This window comes from Myxine glutinosa, chromosome 11 (genome assembly GCF_964187855.1).
Source record: "Myxine glutinosa chromosome 11, kmMyxGlut1.1, whole genome shotgun sequence".
In the NCBI taxonomy this organism is placed as follows: domain Eukaryota; kingdom Metazoa; phylum Chordata; class Myxini; order Myxiniformes; family Myxinidae; genus Myxine; species Myxine glutinosa.
In genome coordinates, this window is record NC_136271.1 from 75,517,923 (window position 1) to 75,536,654 (window position 18,732).

At 46.0% G+C, this 18,732-nt stretch overlaps 1 long non-coding RNA gene across 1 annotated transcript; it reads left to right on the forward strand.

The window, feature by feature from the left end:
* The first annotated feature begins 7,812 nt into the window (after window positions 1-7,812).
* On the forward strand, window positions 7,813-14,999 carry LOC144894302 (uncharacterized). Its single transcript, XR_013624992.1, has 3 exons — window positions 7,813-8,197; window positions 9,469-9,508; window positions 13,823-14,999. It is a non-coding gene; the product is annotated as an uncharacterized LOC144894302 (long non-coding RNA).
* Window positions 15,000-18,732: the final 3,733 nt, after the last annotated feature.

An 18,732-nucleotide genomic window follows, 5' to 3' on the forward strand; every position in this document is an offset into this window, starting at 1 on the left:
TAGCGGTACACACATTGATGAATCACCCTGCCTGTGATTCACCCATGACAGGTTATAGCTGGGTCGGGATTCAAACCCAGGCTGGACAGTTTAGACTTTAGAGTCAAGTGTGCGTACCTCCAGTCCAGGCCATCCTGCCAACTTGTATGCTGCATACAGGTGAAATATAAAGCGCGAGATATTTTTATATATACTGTATATTTAAAAAAAAATTGGTGTGGTTTTTGGCGGGCTGGAACGGATTAATAGCATTTCAATGCATTTTAATGGGGAAATTTGATTTGAAAACGAGCAAATTGAGTTACGAGCTCGGTCACAGAACGAATTAAACTCGTAAGTCAAGGTTCCACTGTATATATATATATATATATATATATATATATATATATATATATATATATATATATATATATATATATATATATATATATATATATATATATATACACCAACCATAAATACATGAAAGCAATGAAACGAAACGGTTCCAGAAGTACCACGACAATCAAATTACCAAAATAAATCATTAAATTTATACAAACTACAAAAATATAACCAGTTGGTTCTCATGAACCTCACACAACCCTTTATGACACCAAGTATTGGTGAATTCATCAAGATTGTTTACATCCTGAGAGAAACAAAACTCTAGTTAAGTCTTGCTGACACGAGGGCATTGAAAAACAACATAACATTGCATTCCACGACAGGTTCCCATTCAATTTCTCCTTTCTTGAGAGATAAATTGTGAGCTTGGCTGTTGCAACAAGAAACCTCATTAACATGTTTTCCTTGCTTGACTTGACATTAAAGCCAAAAATAAAAGAACACAAAGAGAAAACAACATTCATTCTGTGTGCCACAAGATTAAACCACCGAAACAAAGGAACCAATCTCACACAATTAATGAAGGCGTGGAACACGTCCTCCGTACATATGCAGAACGGGCAATACGTGGATGTAGGAGAGAAATGGTTAATTCACTTATTGGAGGGGACTATTCAGTGGATCAGTCTCCATTGGAGATCACCAGATCTTTTACTTACGAGCTTGCTATACATGGGGTTCCATACAGGTTCAGAGGGGGGTCCCACAGGAAACCGTCTCTTCCACCGGGTTACTCCATTTAGCGGCATATCCCCCAGCAGTAACTTGACACATGACTTGTATAACTCTTTACTGCTGGTCTCTTGAAAGGGGCTTAACCCCATGCTAACCGGGGGTAACTCGTCTGACTTGAAGTGCACCAATAACCCAGGAAAAACCCACTCATCGTGCAATGGTTCGAGCTCGTGGGACCAGCATACTCTCAGCCGTACCCCTATTCGTATTACCCATCTCAACATTTTTGCAATCACTCTTTCAGACCGAATTCCTGCTAGCTCGGCTACTTCTCGAGCTGATTTCCACCCGCAACCTGAAACATGCCGGAGGTGCCATACTTTTGTGATGCCGGCAATTATGAAATGCTGGCAGAGGTCCCTACTTTTGTGAATGTTAGGAAAAAGCCGATTGCAGAACAAAGGCTCTTGTGCAAACATATGGATGTCGTAGTTGTCTTCTTGACGGCACACTGTGAGGTTCTGCCAAGCATTCAACACACTCTGATAAAAAACAGGAAGAGGAGATATGTCAACTTGTTGAAGCAGGACCAAGAAACATTCACGGCCATATCCAAGCCCGTCTGCTTTCCGCAAAATGTGGGTGGCCAAGACATGGTTTGGTAATTGCTCTTTCGCCAAAAGTTTTTGTACAGAGCATAGCCAAAACGCCATTATACGGCTCCTGACGTCGACCATACTCTGATTACTCTGGCCACCCTCGGCCACTGGACGGCATAAAACGTTTGACCATATCCAGTAATGACCTCCCCAAAATAAATCCAACAGTTGCCTTTGCACTTCCTTCACCAAGCCGTCTGGTGGTTGCAGGCAGATGAATCTGTGCCACAAGAATGAGGCGACTAGATTCTTGACTACCAAAACTCGGTGCTTATACGAAAGGTGAGGCAGGGCTCTCCTCCACCTACTCAATCTCTTTTTTACGCATTCAGCAACACCTTCCCAGTTCTTCTGCCTGTACTGTGGGGATCCAAGAAATACTCCAAGATAGCGAACACCTTCATCCACCCACTTTAAACTTGCAGGAATGTGTATTGGTGGGGCTAGCGCCATTCCAGATGCACTGTTCCTGACAGAGGGAACCCATAAAGCGTTGCTCTTTTCACAGTTGCACTTCAAAGAGGAAGCTAAACCAATAGTCTAGTAGGAAGACTAGGTCCCCCTGCACCCCCCGGAGATATACTTCTAATCAGTGTTTCTAGATTGGAAAAAATGTGTAGAAAATGACTAGCTATGGCCCCAAGCTGAAAAATGTCCCACATACCATTTTTATGCAAATTACTGCTGCAAATTTTATGCAAAATTATGCAAATTTTATGCAAATTTTTGATGAGGAGTAGAGTTGAGGGGTCTTTGAGGGCTTCATCGAGGTGCTCTCGGTTGCAAGACTGGGTCATTCTGAGAAGCACAGCAGGGTCAGAGATCATGATGTTCTCCTCCTCAGTGAATCTCTCCATCAACAGCCTCTCCATTGCCTCACACACTGTTTTGAGGCAAAAGAGGGACTTTGCGTAGGCCTTTCCACTGAGAACACCTTTGAGAGATCCACTTGTTACTAGTTGTGCCTCAAAGAGAATCTCTGCATATCCAGAACCACGCATCTTGTGTCCAGTGAGCATCCCGATGTAGTTCATGGATGTGTGGAAGGGTCCAATCGTTACTACATGACTAGCAAATTCATTTGGCCAGCGCCAGATGATGGGAAGGGCTTTCATGCAGACACCCAGATCAAATGTATTCAGGACCCATCTCTGACCCACCTCAGCAGTTGCTGCCTCGGAACGCTTCAGTAGCTCACGAACAACTGCGTTGTCTGTGATCGGTCTGTGCCTGGTGCCTGCATGGCATGGCAATGGCCTGCAGCCTGTGCCTGGGCTAGGGGGTTTCACCTCTGCAACTGGTTCTCCCCCACCCAGCAAATCAACAGTCGACTACTGCACGCCTATCCACCAACCGATCACAGACAACGCAGTTGTTCGTGAGCTACTGAAGCGTTCCGAGGCAGCAACTGCTGAGGTGGGTCAGAGATGGGTCCTGAATACATTTGATCTGGGTGTCTGCATGAAAGCCCTTCCCATCATCTGGCGCTGGCCAAATGAATTTGCTAGTCATGTAGTAACGATTGAACCCTTCCACACATCCATGAACTACATCGGGATGCTCACTGGACACAAGATGCGTGGTTCTGGATATGCAGAGATTCTCTTTGAGGCACAACTAGTAACAAGTGGATCTCTCAAAGGTGTTCTCAGTGGAAAGGCCTACGCAAAGTCCCTCTTTTGCCTCAAAACAGTGTGTGAGGCAATGGAGAGGCTGTTGATGGAGAGATTCACTGAGGAGGAGAACATCATGATCTCTGACCCTGCTGTGCTTCTCAGAATGACCCAGTCTTGCAACCGAGAGCACCTCGATGAAGCCCTCAAAGACCCCTCAACTCTACTCCTCATCAAAAATTTGCATAAAATTTGCATAATTTTGCATAAAATTTGCAGCAGTAATTTGCATAAAAATGGTATGTGGGACATTTTTTCAGCTTGGGGCCATAGCTAGTCATACAAACAAATGTAGGCATTTAACAAGGGCTGCAATGTCGTTATTGTCTTTAACAATAACTGAGACATCATCAGCATACGCCGATACGACAACTGAAGGATATTCAGGAGATATACTCATTCCAGAAACGTTATTCCTTAATAACACGAGAAGTGATTCCATTACAAGGGTTAACAGTAAGCCAAGACAGGGCAACCTTGCCTTACCCCCCTTTGAACCTATATGGGAGAACAAAGCTCATTATTTACCTTAATTAAGCTGAATATATTGTTGTACAATAAAGCAATATAAGTCCTAAAATTTGCTCCAAATCCACAAGCTTCAAACACATGATTCAAAAAGACGTGATCGATGCTATCAAAAGCCTTTTCTAAATCAAGAAAAATTATACCAAAGTCATTCTGCATACAGTTGCCATCTATCAGATCTCTAATGAAAAATATGTTATCATACATGGATCTACCTGGGATACAATAACTCTGATCAGGGTGAACCAAATCGCTAATTACCTTTTTAACTCAATTCGCCAAGACTTTTGAATTTTTTTTATAATCAGTGCATAGTAGAGAAACAGGTCTTCAATTCTTTATCTGTCACAAATCACCAGCCTTTGGAAGAAGGGACATCACCGCTCTTCTCAAACTTAAATGCAATTCTCCATGAGTCAGTGATGATTCAAGAACTTGCATCAGTTCTGGACCTAACAGTTCCCAAGATTCCACATAAAATTCAGCCGGCAGGCCATCGATTCCGGGGGCTCTTCCCATGTCCATTCCAGCTGGGGCTTGCATTAACTGCTCGAGCGCAATTGGAGTGTCCAATTCCAGGCGCTGGGGCTCAGTTAACAAAGAGAGGTGAGAGGTTAAAAGTCTCATTGTTTCATCACAAACAACCTGTTTTGTAAACAGTTTGGAAAATAAATATTTAACGTATGTCTCTGGGATTTACAACAACAGCTCCACAAGGATCAATGACAGAAAAAATGTTCTTGGGCGATTTACTGACAGAATCCAGATGAAAAAAAGCTTTACTAGGGTTATCTGAAACCTTTAAGTTCTTAACCCTTATAGTGTAGCAGCATAGCAAACCTGTTGTGCATTTTGTGATACAAGCACCAAATTTGGCATAAATGTACATTAATATGTTGCGAACATTTTCAGATATTGGGCCACTTGAAATTCCGTAATTTTTTTTTTCAAATTTTTTCAAATTTCGTAATTTCAAATTTTTCGGGTGACACCGTCACAATTTCGGTCTTCGAGGCCGGCCGATATAGTGGGGCGGCTTAGCCCAAATATTCAAAAGAATTGTGCATTTTGTGATACAAGCACCAAATTTGGCACAAATGTACATTAATATGTTGCGAACATTGTGTGGTCAGCAATGAAGACGAGAGTCTGAATTACATGTATGCAAAAGACCTTGTGAACCAGTGAAGCAAATACATGGGTAAGCATGAATTAAATCTAGGGCATGATATAATTTCCATGATGTTTACCTCTACACTCAATGGTGGAAGGAGGTAATGTTTTGATCCCAGCTTGTCTGTTTGTCTGTTAGTCCACAAAATTCCAGACTAAGCTTGTAGTAGTGGTAGTTGTAGTGGTAGTGGTGATAACAGAAATTGTTATATAGAACTGAACTTATATTATTATTATATGCAGAAAATAACTTCATTTCTATATGCCCTGCAGTGGACAGGTTAATTGGTTTATGCACCGAAGGGGTCACCCTGGTGTGCACTGCTGTGTTCTGCCTCACTGAGTTGTTCAGGTATGATGTACTCAGCACAAGCTTCCGGTCGGCCCGGAGGTGGGGGTGCGGGGCCTGTCACGGAACGTCAAAACAAACGGCCTGCCGGGGCCGCCCAAAAGTCGGGCGTGAGGGGCGCGTCCACTAATGGAACGCCTCTCGCTTCCCAGATCGAGGGCCACGTGGTCAGGAGAACCTCGTCCCTTCCGGTCACACTTTGCCTATCGGCCGGCCTCGAAGACCGAAATTGTGACGGTGTCACCCGAAAAATTTGAAATTACGAAATTTGAAAAAAATTAAAAAAAAAAATTACGGAATTTCAAGTGGCCCAATATCTGAAAATGTTCGCAACATATTAATGTACATTTGTGCCAAATTTGGTGCTTGTATCACAAAATGCACAATTCTTTTGAATATTTGGGCTAAGCCGCCCCACTATTAGTCTAAGTAACAACCCTGCTGCTTTCTCCTGGATTAACTCTCTCAGCTGAGTCTTCTTTTCTAGTAATAACTGATAGCTTCTTACATTATTATTCTTAGTCAGTTTACCTTCGAGCTGTACAATGTCAGCTTCCAAACAAGTCATTGTTACATTCTTAACATATGTAATGTTTGCTCTAAACTGTTGACAAAACACCCGAATCTGGGTTTTCGTATTGTCCCACCAAAGATTAACTGAAGAAAAAGAGGGCTTTCTTAGGATTTGATTAGCCCAGAATACTTGGAAGGCTTCTTTAAATAGACCATCTTCTAGAAGACTGGTATTAAATTTCCAGTATGCACTTTTATTTATTGACTGAGAGAAAATAAATCCCATGGTTACTAAATGATGGTCTGAGAATATTGATGGAAATAATCCGAAGAGACTATAGCGTTTCTTAAAGGTGAGTTTATATACCATCGGTCGAGTCTCGCAAAGGACACTGTTCCTCTGGTAAGGCGGCTCCAGGTAAACTGAGGTTCATTGGAGTAAAGTACCCTCCATACATCTAGCAAACCAACCCGAGAAAAGAAAAGGGATAAATCAATACATGATTCGGGATGAGGTTCTGCCGAGTTCCTGTCCATTACAGGTTCAAAGGTACAGTTAAAATTTCCCCCGATACACACACATTGGTTTAGATCAACTGTCTACAGGTGATTAATCACAGAAGCAAAGAAAGCTTTCCGCTCTGTACTCTCACGAGGTGCGTACACATTGAATAATGTGAAATGGAAATTGTTAACCACCAGTTCTGGAGAGCTGAACCGGCCTTTAACAATCTCCTGCAAGAGGATTGACTCAGGTACGAGCCCTGGTCTAAGTATTAAAGCAACACCTGCTGAAAGAGAAGACAGGTTGCAAAAAAAGCACTGTCCCCCAAAAAGACGACACCAATCATATTCTACGTTTTGGGTGATGTGCGTTTCCTGCAGTAAAAGTACATCGACATTTTTGCGCCGAAACAAACTTTGCACTGCACGGCTTGGCGGTTGGGCCTTGCACCTCCGCCGTTAATGCTCAAGGTGCCAAAGGTAAGTTGTTTCATTCCTTATCAAAAGGCTTGATTGGGTGTTGCGAAATCTCAAGACCGGCTTTTGTACTAATTTCCCTGAGTCGGTGAAACTGTGACTTTGTTAGTGGAAATTATTTGACCTTTCTTGTTATTTCTTTTGCTGATCGAATAAATGAACCGAAATCAGGAAATGTATCCCTGATAACTACATTTCGCTGTCTATAGGTTTTATTTAAAAAAATTAAGTACCCTGTTGAGGAGCTATCATTGGCTGACTCAACTGAGACTGAGACAACTCGGGCACCTCGACATCCTCATCAGATTCCTAAAAGTCTGACAAGGTCCCTCCAGGATCGAGGATGTCGGCTTCCGTGGTCACTATGGGAATTGTCAGTATCTCTGGAGATTCGCTGGAGAGCTCCACTGTGTGATCAACGTTGCCATGGTGATCTTTGTGCTCAACAGAAGTTGAAACCTCGATTTCACACTCATGTGGAGCACAATCTACCGAATCAATGAGCGACTCGGTAACACAGTTTGAATCTGCATCGGTAGCGCAGCACTGTGGAGGGATAAGTCAGTCACTGTCTGCTCGTTCACAGTGACTCATGACTCATGAGTCATGATCGTAAAAGTTCGGTTCGTTCGACTTCGAGGGTTTATCAACGTTTTCAGCGTTGCCACTTATTTCACCCATATAGCAATCTGTATCCACAGAGTTTGTACACAAACTTTCAGACATATGATCCTCAATTGCAGGATCCGATTCACCATCCTTTTTTCCAAACGTGATGGAAGCATGAAGAACACATTGAGGTGCATGTTCAGCTACACTGGCCTTCTCCAATACTACCTTTTTGGGATAACTGGTAGAAAAATTAGGAACCGACGCGCTTCGTTTTTTAGAACTAATAATAGGATTCTCCTCCATTCCTTCACTACATGACGGAAGGGCAGCAAAAGTTGTACAAGTTGGAGTCGCTTCTGTTTCTGTAATAGGAAGTAAGGTACGATCGTTTTCAAGACTAGGGACATGCCACTGATCTCTACAACCACTGCATAGCACATTGGCTGATCGATCTGACGCCAAACGTACGTTCGGCCGCCATCTTAACCACTCGCATTGATTCTTCAAGAGAAGCTCGCGTTAACACTCCTGCCAATACATATATAATTTTGATTCGTTATTACTATAAATGGACTCAAGATGCTTTCATGTGCTGCGGTCAACTGCACAAATAGGCAGTGCAAGGGTTGCAATCCAACATTTCATCTGTAAGTATAATAAAGTTACTGTAAATGAGACTGTTTTAAGAGTTAATACTTAATAGCATGCAACACATGAACGACTTGGATGTTTGTACAGACCCATGTGTAGATTCCCTTGTTAGTTGCTGTGTAAAAAAGTTCTATATTTTAGATTTACATTACAATCTAACTTTTAGTTAGGCTACTTTAAAACAAATAGCTTGCAAAACCACAGATTTGTGTGGAGCTAAGTATGAATTATTACTTAATTGTAAGTGAAGAAAAAAAATCTGTAAAAAAAATGCACAAAATTGCGGTGTAAAACTGTAATCAGATCTAGATCTGATTACACTTACAGTTTTACACAAATGACAATGTGACTAGATCTAGTCTCGACTCCAGATCTAGATCTGATTACACTTACAGTTTTACACAAATGACAATGTGACTAGATCTAGTCTCGACTCCAGATCTAGATCTGATTACACTTACAGTTTTACACAAATGACAATGTGACTAGATCTAGTCTCGACTCCAGATCTAGATCTGATTACACTTACAGTTTTACACAAATGACAATGTGACTAGATCTAGTCTCGACTCCAGATCTAGATCTGATTACAGTTTTACACAAATGACAATGTGACTAGATCTAGTCTCGACTCCAGATCTAGATCTGATTACAGTTTTACACAAATGACAATGTGACTAGATCTAGTCTCGACTCCAGATCTAGATCTGATTACAGTTTTACACAAATGACAATGTGACTAGATCTAGTCTCGACTCCAGATCTAGATCTGATTACAGTTTTACACAAATGACAATGTGACTAGATCTAGTCTCGACTCCAGATCTAGATCTGATTACAGTTTTACACAAATGACAATGTGACTAGATCTAGACTCTAGACTCCAGATCTAGTCACATTGTCATTGAAGAGTCTGGACTCGGAGCTCAAGCAACACTGCCACTACATGACTGTAAAGTATGTTGTATGTACATGCATGTAGTTTATTCCTTAAAGGCTAAAGGGCTAAGGCAGTTCCCTTGTTATGATTTCTAATTTCTGAAAGGAATACTTAGATAGAGAATAAATAAATTTACTAAATAAAATTGTATATCAATTGTATGTTGACAGCTGTATAACAGATATGTACATACATTGTAGAACCAGTAACATTCATATGCACGTGGATGTGGTAAAGAAGCCTGATCATTTGTGGCCATATTTGCTGGAATAAGTCGGTATAATACATGGAAATTATTTTTATGTTACCCTTTGTTTTGTCATATAGATTCCCTTGGAGTCGTCGATCTGTTCTGCAGATATGGATGGTAAACATGCATGTGCTCCCCACTGCATGCACTCGCTACCCCTCACCACTGCATGCACTCGCTACCCCTCACCACGGCATGTGCTCGCTACCCCTCACCACGGCACGTGCTCACTACCCCTCACCACGGCATGTGCTCGCTACCCCTCACCACGGCACGTGCTCGCTACCCCTCACCACAGCATGTGCTCGCTACCCCTCACCACGGCATGTACTCGCTACTCCTCACCACGGCATGTGCTCGCTAACCCTCACCACTGCTGGCACTCGCTACCCCTCACCACGGCATGTGCTCGCTACCCCTCACCACGGCACGTGCTCGCTACCCCTCACCACGGCATGTGCTCGCTAACCCTCACCACTGCTGGTACTCGCTACCCCTCACCCACGGCATGTGCTCGCTACCCCTCACCACGGCATGTGCTCGCTAACCCTCACCACTGCTGGCACTCGCTACCCCTCACCACGGCATGTACTCGCTACCCCTCACCACGGCATGTGCTCGCTACCCCTCACCACGGCATGTGCTCGCTACCCCTCACCACGGCACGTGCTCACTACCCCTCACCACGGCATGTGCTCACTAACCCTCACCACTGCTGGCACTCCCTACCCCTCACCACGGCATGTGCTCGCTACCCCTCACCACGGCACGTGCTCACTACCCCTCACAACTGCAAGCACTCGCTACCCACTCACCACTGCATGCACTCACTACCTTCTCACCACTGCATGCACTTGCTACCCACTCACCACTGCTGGCACTCGCTACTCCTCAACACTGCTGGCACTCGCTACTCCTCACGACTGCTGTCACTCGCAACCCCTCACCACTGCATGCACTCGCTACCCCTCACGACTGCTGGCACTCGCGACCCCTCACGACTGCTGTCACTCGCTACTCCTCACCACTGCTGGCACTCGCTACTCCTCACCACTGCATGCACTCGCTACCCCTCACGACTGCTGTCACTCGCTACCCCTCACGACTACTGGCACTCGCTACCCCTCACGACTGCTGGCACTCGCGACCCCTCACGACTGCTGGCACTCGCAACCCCTCACCACTGCATGCACTCGCTACCCCTCACGACTGCTGTCACTCGCTACCCCTCACGACTGCTGGCACTCGCTACCCCTCACGACTGCTGGCACTCGCGACCCCTCACGACTGCTGTCACTCGCTACCCCTCACCACTGCATGCACTCGCTACCCACTCACCACTGCTGGCACTCGCTACCCCTCACGACTGCTGTCACTCGCAACCCCTCACGACTGCTGTCACTCGCGACCCCTCACGACTGCTGGCACTCGCTACTCCTCACGACTGCTGGCACTCGCTACCCCTCACCACGGCACGTCAATAGCCTCAGTTGATAACTCATTGTACCAGTACAATTGTACTCCTTTAAATACCAACGTTGCCAAAGGACGGTCAACTACAAATTGCCTTTCATTGACACAACTACACATGTATTCCTTAAATTATTATTTTGACAAAGGAAAGATGGTATTTAAATTCATCCTTAAAATCGTAATGCAGACGATGAGTTTGTACGATGCAATACGTCATTACTGTTTCGAGATGTAGCCCTGTATTGCCACAAATGTACTCCTTTAAATACAAACATTGCCAAAGGACGATCAATTACAAATTGCCTTTCATTGCCACAACTGTACTTTTTGCCTTACATATTGCCTTTTATTGCCATAACAGGACATGTATTCCTTAAATGATTTTTAAGATTCCTTCATACCCCTCCCCCCCCATTTACTACTGAAAAGAGTTTACTTCTGACAAGAAATAAGAATGGAAATAAATCACTAGAAAGTAATTACCTTTTTAAAATTACTTTTATTCAGCAAAGAAAACAAATTACCATTCAATAAGAACTGTTAGTGGATGCCATTACTGATCTCGTCTGCAAAATGCTGCAACATTAATAGCATTGTTTTGTTTTGAAGAAGGAAGCAAATGATTGGGACTTGGTGTAGTGGGGGACATTTTTTTGATGATTAAACAAGTTGATGTTGATGTAGGCCTCTATTACGAGAATACAATTTGAAACTATAGTATTGTAGCGGTTACCGCTGGGTATACACAATCGCCTTGCACCTGCCGGGGACGCAACCACGGAGCGATCGCTGTGCGGGGCTCGCCCAGACCGCCCGGAGACGCTCAGTCTCGCCTTTCCCGGGCATGTCCGGACTCGCCTTTCCCGGGCTCGCCCAGACCGCCAGGAGACGCTCAGTCTCGCCTTTCCCGGGCATATCCAGACTTGCCTTTACCGGGCTCGCCCGGGCCGCCCGGAGACGCCCAGTCTCGCCTTTCCCGGGCATGTCCAGACTTGCCTTTCCCGGGCTCGCCCAGGCCGCCCGGGCACGCCCACTCTCGCCGCGTTTGATTGTATATATACTGCTACCCGATAAACGGGCTTTACAGAGTGTGCCGGGTTCTGTACGAATAAACAAGCTTTGAACTCAACCAAATGGCCTCGTTCTCTCACCGTCCACGACTCCTAAACTGGTGACCTCGTCTACCCCCGAATGGATTCAGGGGCTGCAAACGAACACGGCGGTTTCGATCGCACTGCCGGAGTTTTGGCACCGACGAGCGGCCATGTGGTTCGCGCACCGTGCCCGGCTCCTCCTCTACGACCGGAGGGACGAGCCCGCTCCAGGACCCTCTGAAGGAACGCAGTTACGCGATGTGGGTGGCACTGCTGCTCATCTCTTGCGCGTGCTCTGACGTTCGCGGCACGGCTGCTTCGTTACTTTCGTGCGCACTGCTGTTCGTCACCTTCGCACAACTTCACTCTACAACTACAGCCGCAACTACTTCTCCGACCCTGCATCCTCGGGAGGCCCGCGAGGAACCTCGGCAGCCTCCCCCGAGGCCTTGACCAACCCCTCGGTTGGCTCAACCGCTTTTCGCGTGCACCGACGCCGAGCGCTGCTCGAGCCTTCTCGGCACTGCACCCGCGAACTGCAATCTCGGGAGGCCCGCGAGGAACCTCGGCAGCCTCCCCCGAGGACTTGACCAGCCCCTCGGTCGGCTCAACCCCGGTCCTACGTCCCCCCAGCGCTTCGCACAGTGGAGTACGTCGCGGCGAGGCCGCCCCCCGTCCACGGTTCCCCCCGCTCGACCACCCACCACCACACCAGACCCCCCCCCCCACGACCCTCCAGGGGTCGCTTCGGCCGGGTCATCAGGACCCCCCTTAAATTGACCCTGCCGGTGCAAGTCGATTCTGGAGGGGCGCGTGTAGCGGTTACCGCTGGGTATACACAATCGCCTTGCACCTGCCGGGGACGCAACCACGGAGCATTCGCTGTGCCGGGCTCGCCCAGACCGCCCGGAGACGCTCAGTCTCGCCTTTCCCGGGCATGTCCAGACTTGCCTTTCCCGGGCTCGCCCGGGCCGCCCGGAGACGCTCAGTCTCGCCTTTCCAGGGCATGTCCAGACTTGCCTTTCCCGGGCTCGCCCAGGCCGCCCGGGCACGCCCACTCTTGCCGCGTTTGATTGTATATATACTGCTACCCGATAAACGGGCTTTACAGAGTGTGCCGGGTTCTGTACGAATAAACAAGCTTTGAACTCAACCAAATGGCCTCGTTCTCTCACCGTCCACGACTCCTAAAGTATAAGGGATTTGATTTAAAGTCCAGATCTGAAGGAAAGTAGCGAGCTTAGTTGGGAATTGCATACAAATTACATGTTTTTCACTCCCTGACTCCTGACGCGTCCGCATACGATGCGAGTGGTTAAGATGGCCGACCTGTGTGTGCGGCAGCGTCAGTTGTGTGTGTTACGTTCAGTGGGCGATGCGCTATCCAGTGGTTGTAGAGATCAGTGGGACATGCACCTGGATGCTGCTATCGTTCGTCTCGCTGCATGTGGGAACAGCAGGAACAGGTAAACTCTCAGGATTAACTTCAGTCGGTTTAATTGGAACCAGAGTATTATTATCCTTTTCACAATCGGCGTCTTCGTGACCATTTTCCCCACACTTTGAACACGAAACCTTGGGGCAGAAACGCTTAACGTGACCAAAGGCTCCACAGTGAAAGCACGTTGTTGAGGCTGACGAGGCATACATTTGATACTCTCGATCGTCGGATTTTACTTTAAATTACTGTAAAATTTACAGTTATTTAGTACATCATAATTTTGAATTTTAAAGTAAATTTAGTACATCTATATTCTATACATACTATAAGAGAGATGTGTGTGTGTGTGTGTGTGTGTGTGTGTGTGTGTGTGTGTGTGTGTGTGTGTGTGTGTGTGTGTGTGTGTGTCGCCATTTCTCTCAGGGATGGGTGAACGAATCTTGTCTTCGTCAAACTTTCAGAGGTTCACACCCTTGGTATTCTGGAAGCAGGAATACCACAGCAAGATGTTCCAAGACATTTCAAATACCACAGGAACACCATTGAATTATTAAAGTATTGTTACGTTTGTGGCGGTCGGTGATGACATACCATAGTGGAGATAGGATTGTGTCGTATTAACATGGACCGCATGTGAGTAGGAAGTCCATCTCGATGTATGTAAGTAGATAAACTGTGGGCTTACTTAAGGTTGTTTATGTGTTCTTCACACGGGGGTGAAGACATGCAAATTAGTTAGGGTCTAAGGGTAGTTCTCCCAGTATGTGATTGCCTCTTGTGATTTCTCCTATCTTCTTACAATTATGACAAGCCGGCCATAAAAACCCACATCTTTACAATTACAACAAGAACAATAATGAGCACTCCATTAAAACACAACTACCAGCATAAATGCCAACAGAAACCCGGACATTCCTGATCGGGCTGAACCCCACCCCACCTTCGCCGCCAGGATCTGAACATTACGATCGACAAATAAACCCCGCCTCAAAGGAATCGTAATCGGCAACTAAGCCCCGCTCATTAGAGGCGGAGAATCGGTGGGCGGTCAAGAGGGGCGTGAGGCCCCGTCCCCTAGGTGCATGATTGGTGAGGGTGACGTCATCAAGAGACTTAGAGAACGGAGGAAGAATCAGTCCCTCTCTCTTGTTCTGGCTTTCGTCTGGGGCGGTTGCTTTTTTCCCGGGTGCGATCATGAGGGGAACTGTTCGGAGCCCAGAGAACCTTGCAGCGTTGGAGCCAGGGGTGTTAGTTTACTCAGTGCTCTCCGGGGGAGCTGGGGACCGTGTTGTGGTGTCTGGGCTGGTAATGAGCAAGAGACGTTTGGCTGCCTGCTACACGGTTCGGTATGTTGGCGCGATTGACCGGCGCCATTGTTTGGGCACTTCGATAAGAGGTCCTCTCGTCAACCGACCCCACCAAAGTGCTCGTCGAGACCAGAACTGAGTGCCGGCAAAAAGGGGGGATTTTATTTTATTTTATTTAATCATTCCCCTGTCCGTTTTCGTGTCTGAGTGGAGATGTCTCAAGTTAGGAATTAGTTTTTACCTCACCATTCATGTTTGGTTCTTTGATTTACTGTATTAAATTCCTTACTGTGCATTTTGTTTGTTGTGTCTTGTTTGCATGGTGTTGGGTCCGAGGATAAACCAGTGTGGCTTTCGTCCGTGCAGGTAAGCATTTTGGTCCCAACCTGAACGCCACAAAAATTACTGCCAATTTTCGGCTTGACCACCCGAGTAAGACAGACCGGCTATCCATCCAAGGCTGGTCTTCATCGGCTGCAGACTTGACAAATGGTATCAGGAGTGGGATACGAACTTTCTGATACCTTAACAAATGTTGTCGAGGAGTGGGATTCGAACCCTCTGATGATAAAAGGTGTCATGACCTTGAGGATATGAATCCATCGGACAGCCTCGATCCAAGCGAGCTGAGCATGGAAAATTTGGAATCCCAATTTTAAACGATCGTCTCTCTCATCGAGGGGAGGGCATCGTAGTACCGAGGTCTATATTTTAAAATTAATTGGTGTCAGGGACAACGCAAAAAACCGCGTTGTTAAATTTAAATTCTTTTTTTTTTGAGGAGATTGCGCGCGCAGGCAAAGCTGCTCATCATGTAATGGTGGATGTGCACGAAATGGCAGAGCGGCTAGAAGGGACCGGGGTGAAAGGAAGCGAGTTGGGGGTAGAGTTTTATGATGGGATTGTGTTACTGATTCGTCACTTCCGTTGTTGTGGTTTTCATCCACTGTTAACATTTTTGATTCCATGTACTATTATTGTTGTCGTTTGAGGGAGATAGAGATTACTATATTCAAAAGGTTAAAAAAATTAATGTTTTAAATGAAACCGGAACTGGACGACGACGAAGAGGAAGAGGAGAGGAAGGCGGAGCGAGTGAGTCAGACAAGAAGCCGAGTTGCTTCGAGGTCTGGAGAGAATGATTGGCGAACGAGAGTCACGAGTGAACTTTGGGTTTCCTGGGAAAGGGATTCCTGCGACAGAGTTGTTATCGCTGTGGCAGATCAACCTGCGTGTCAGGTTTTGCGGTTGATTCCAAGGAGAATCATCGTAGTGCCGTTACACCTCGAGAACGGGCCGTCGGCCATTTTGACTCACGCGCTTCGCGCATCGCTCAAGGGTTTTCACTTCGCTTCAACCATTTTCACCGCATTCAGACGTTAATCTGGTGTGCGCATGTCACGTGACTTTTGAGTGGGAAATCTGCGGTTCTCCGATTTGGAGCCGTGGAACGTCCGTACCCGAGGGTGTGATTTCCCAGTCGCCTTGAGGGCACCTTTGCACAGCTTTAGCAGCGGGACTGTGACTGTCATCCGAACGGGACTCTGGTGTCGATTAGACATCGTTCTGACGATCGCTGGAGCGGATCGACTTGGGCTTGATGCTGGAATAGAGACATTGGGGAATGTTCTTCTTTTCGCTCACTTGGAGCACAGTGAGTTATATTGTACGAACCTGATGGTACCATCATAGGAAATATATATTGGTTGTAAAATTGATTACTATTGTTTTTGTACTGTTATTCTTGTGTGATCTTCATCCAATACTTGTTTGTTGGTAACAATTGGTGTGGTTTCACCATTGATTTTTGGCATACAGAATAACAGATCTTTCTGCCGTGACTCCTCTCGGGGCTCGGAGGTACACCGTGACCGGGGTTTGGGGAGGAGCACTTAACAGAAATTGGGGGCTCGTCCGGGATAGAGAAATCGGGGGCTCTTCTTTGCTGATTAAATTCCCTAACATCGTCGTCCGGGATTAAATTCCCTAACATTCGTCCTGGATAGAATTCCCTAACATTCCCAAAATTCCCAAATTTGGAATTTCTCTAACATTCCCAAATTTTTCAAAAAAAAAAAATTTGAAAATTTTTGTGTGAAGGTTAACAGGTGCTAACTAATAGTCACCATGGTGTTTGATGCAGAAAAGTTTGCGGCGTCCCCTAATGAGGCACAGTTCCAAGCGTTAAAAAGATCGGAACTCTTGATATTGGCCAAATATTTTAACTTGGAGGTCCGAGTTAATATGAAGAAAGCAGAGATACAGACATTGGTGGTAGAATCTCTGGTGGGACAAGGAACATGGAAAGAGGTAGCCTTGGATTGGTTACCCGAGGAAAAAGAAAATGTGGAGCTCCGGATAATGGAGATGCAACTGCAGAGCCAGGAATGGTTAAAAGCAGAGGAAAGGAAAGCAGAAAAGGAAAGAGCAGAACAGGAACGAGAACTCGAGGGAAGAAGAGCAGAGGAAAGAGCAGAGGAAAGGAGAGCTGAAAAGGAACTCGAGGAAAGAAGAGCAGAACAGGAACGAGAACTCGAGGAGAGAAGAGCAGAGGAAAGGAGAGCTGAAGAAGAAAGAAGAGCAGAGGAAAGAGCAGAGGAAAGGAGAGCCGAAAGTGAGTTAAAGGAACGTGACATGGAGTATCAGAAGGAACTTAAACTCAAGGAGCTGGAATTAATGGGAGAACGGCGAGAAGTAGTATCCATGCCGGCTAGTTCGACAACAAGTCAGAACACTTGGGATGTTGGTAGGCATGTGAGGCTGGTTCCACCCTTCAATGAAAAGGAGGTAGCCAAGTTTTTTTTACACTTTGAGAAAGTGGCTCAAATGCTAAAATGGCCTGTGGGGTCCTGGACTATGTTAGTGCAAAGTGTTCTGGTGGGTAAAGCTCAAGATATCGATTCGGCTTTACCGATTGACTAATGTGCAGATTATGAGATCGTGAAGAAAACCATTCTCAAAGCCTATGAATTGGTCCCTGAAGCTTACCGGCAAAAATTCAGGAACGCCAGGAAGAGGGAGAGTGAGACCCATGTGGAGTGTGCCAGAATGAAGGAAACCATGTTTGATCGGTGGTGTGACTCAAAGGAGATTGGGAAAGACTTCAACCTGTTGCGACAATTGATCTTGGTGGAGGAATTCAAACAGTGTGTCCACGCGGACATCAAAGTACATCTGGATGAAAAGAAAGTACCAGAGTTGTATGTGTCAGCAACCGTGGCAGATGACTATGCCTTGACACCCAGGATGGGGTTCCACAAACCTAACTTCCCGCCTAGAGTTCGCCAGGGGAGTTATGGTAAATCAGGTGCGGAGAACAAATATTCATGGAGGCGGCCTAGAGATGACTATGGGGACAAATCTGATACCGCGACTTTTAGGGATCAGAAGACTACAGTTCCCAGACAGACTTATCTTCCGGGGGGCCCGAGGCAGACGTCGAGTTTTTCCTCCGGGCCTACTTGCGGTTTTTGCAAGAAACCTGGACATTTGATGTCCCAATGTTACGCCCTGAAAAGGAAAAATCAGGAGCGGAGTCAAACTAGTGCAACTCCGAATGCATTGGGAAATGTGAGAAATCGTCCTTGGAGGACAGTGCCTTGTGAAGGTTCCCATGCCAAAGCTATGGCATCACAGAACGACCTTGTTCAAGAGGGTTACAAACCTTTTATTTCAGAGGGGTTTGTGTCACTGGATGGAGACTTAACAAACCAGAGACCTGTTAGGGTATTGAGGGACACAGGAGCACATCAATCTTTGATGCTTGAGGGCATTTTGCCATTGTCAGAGAAGACGGCAACTGGTGTTAGTGTTCTTTTACAGGGGGCTGGTGGCTGTTTTAAAGCTCCACTTCATGTCATCCATTTGAAGTCTGATTTGGTGTCAGGACCGGTCACCATAGGTTTACAAGCCACTCTTCCTGTAGAGGGAATCTCTTTTGTTATCGGGAATGATTTGGCCGGTGGTCGAATTTCTGGTAATCCGATGTTTGTTGAAAAGCCTAGTATGGAAAATAACACCGCACAG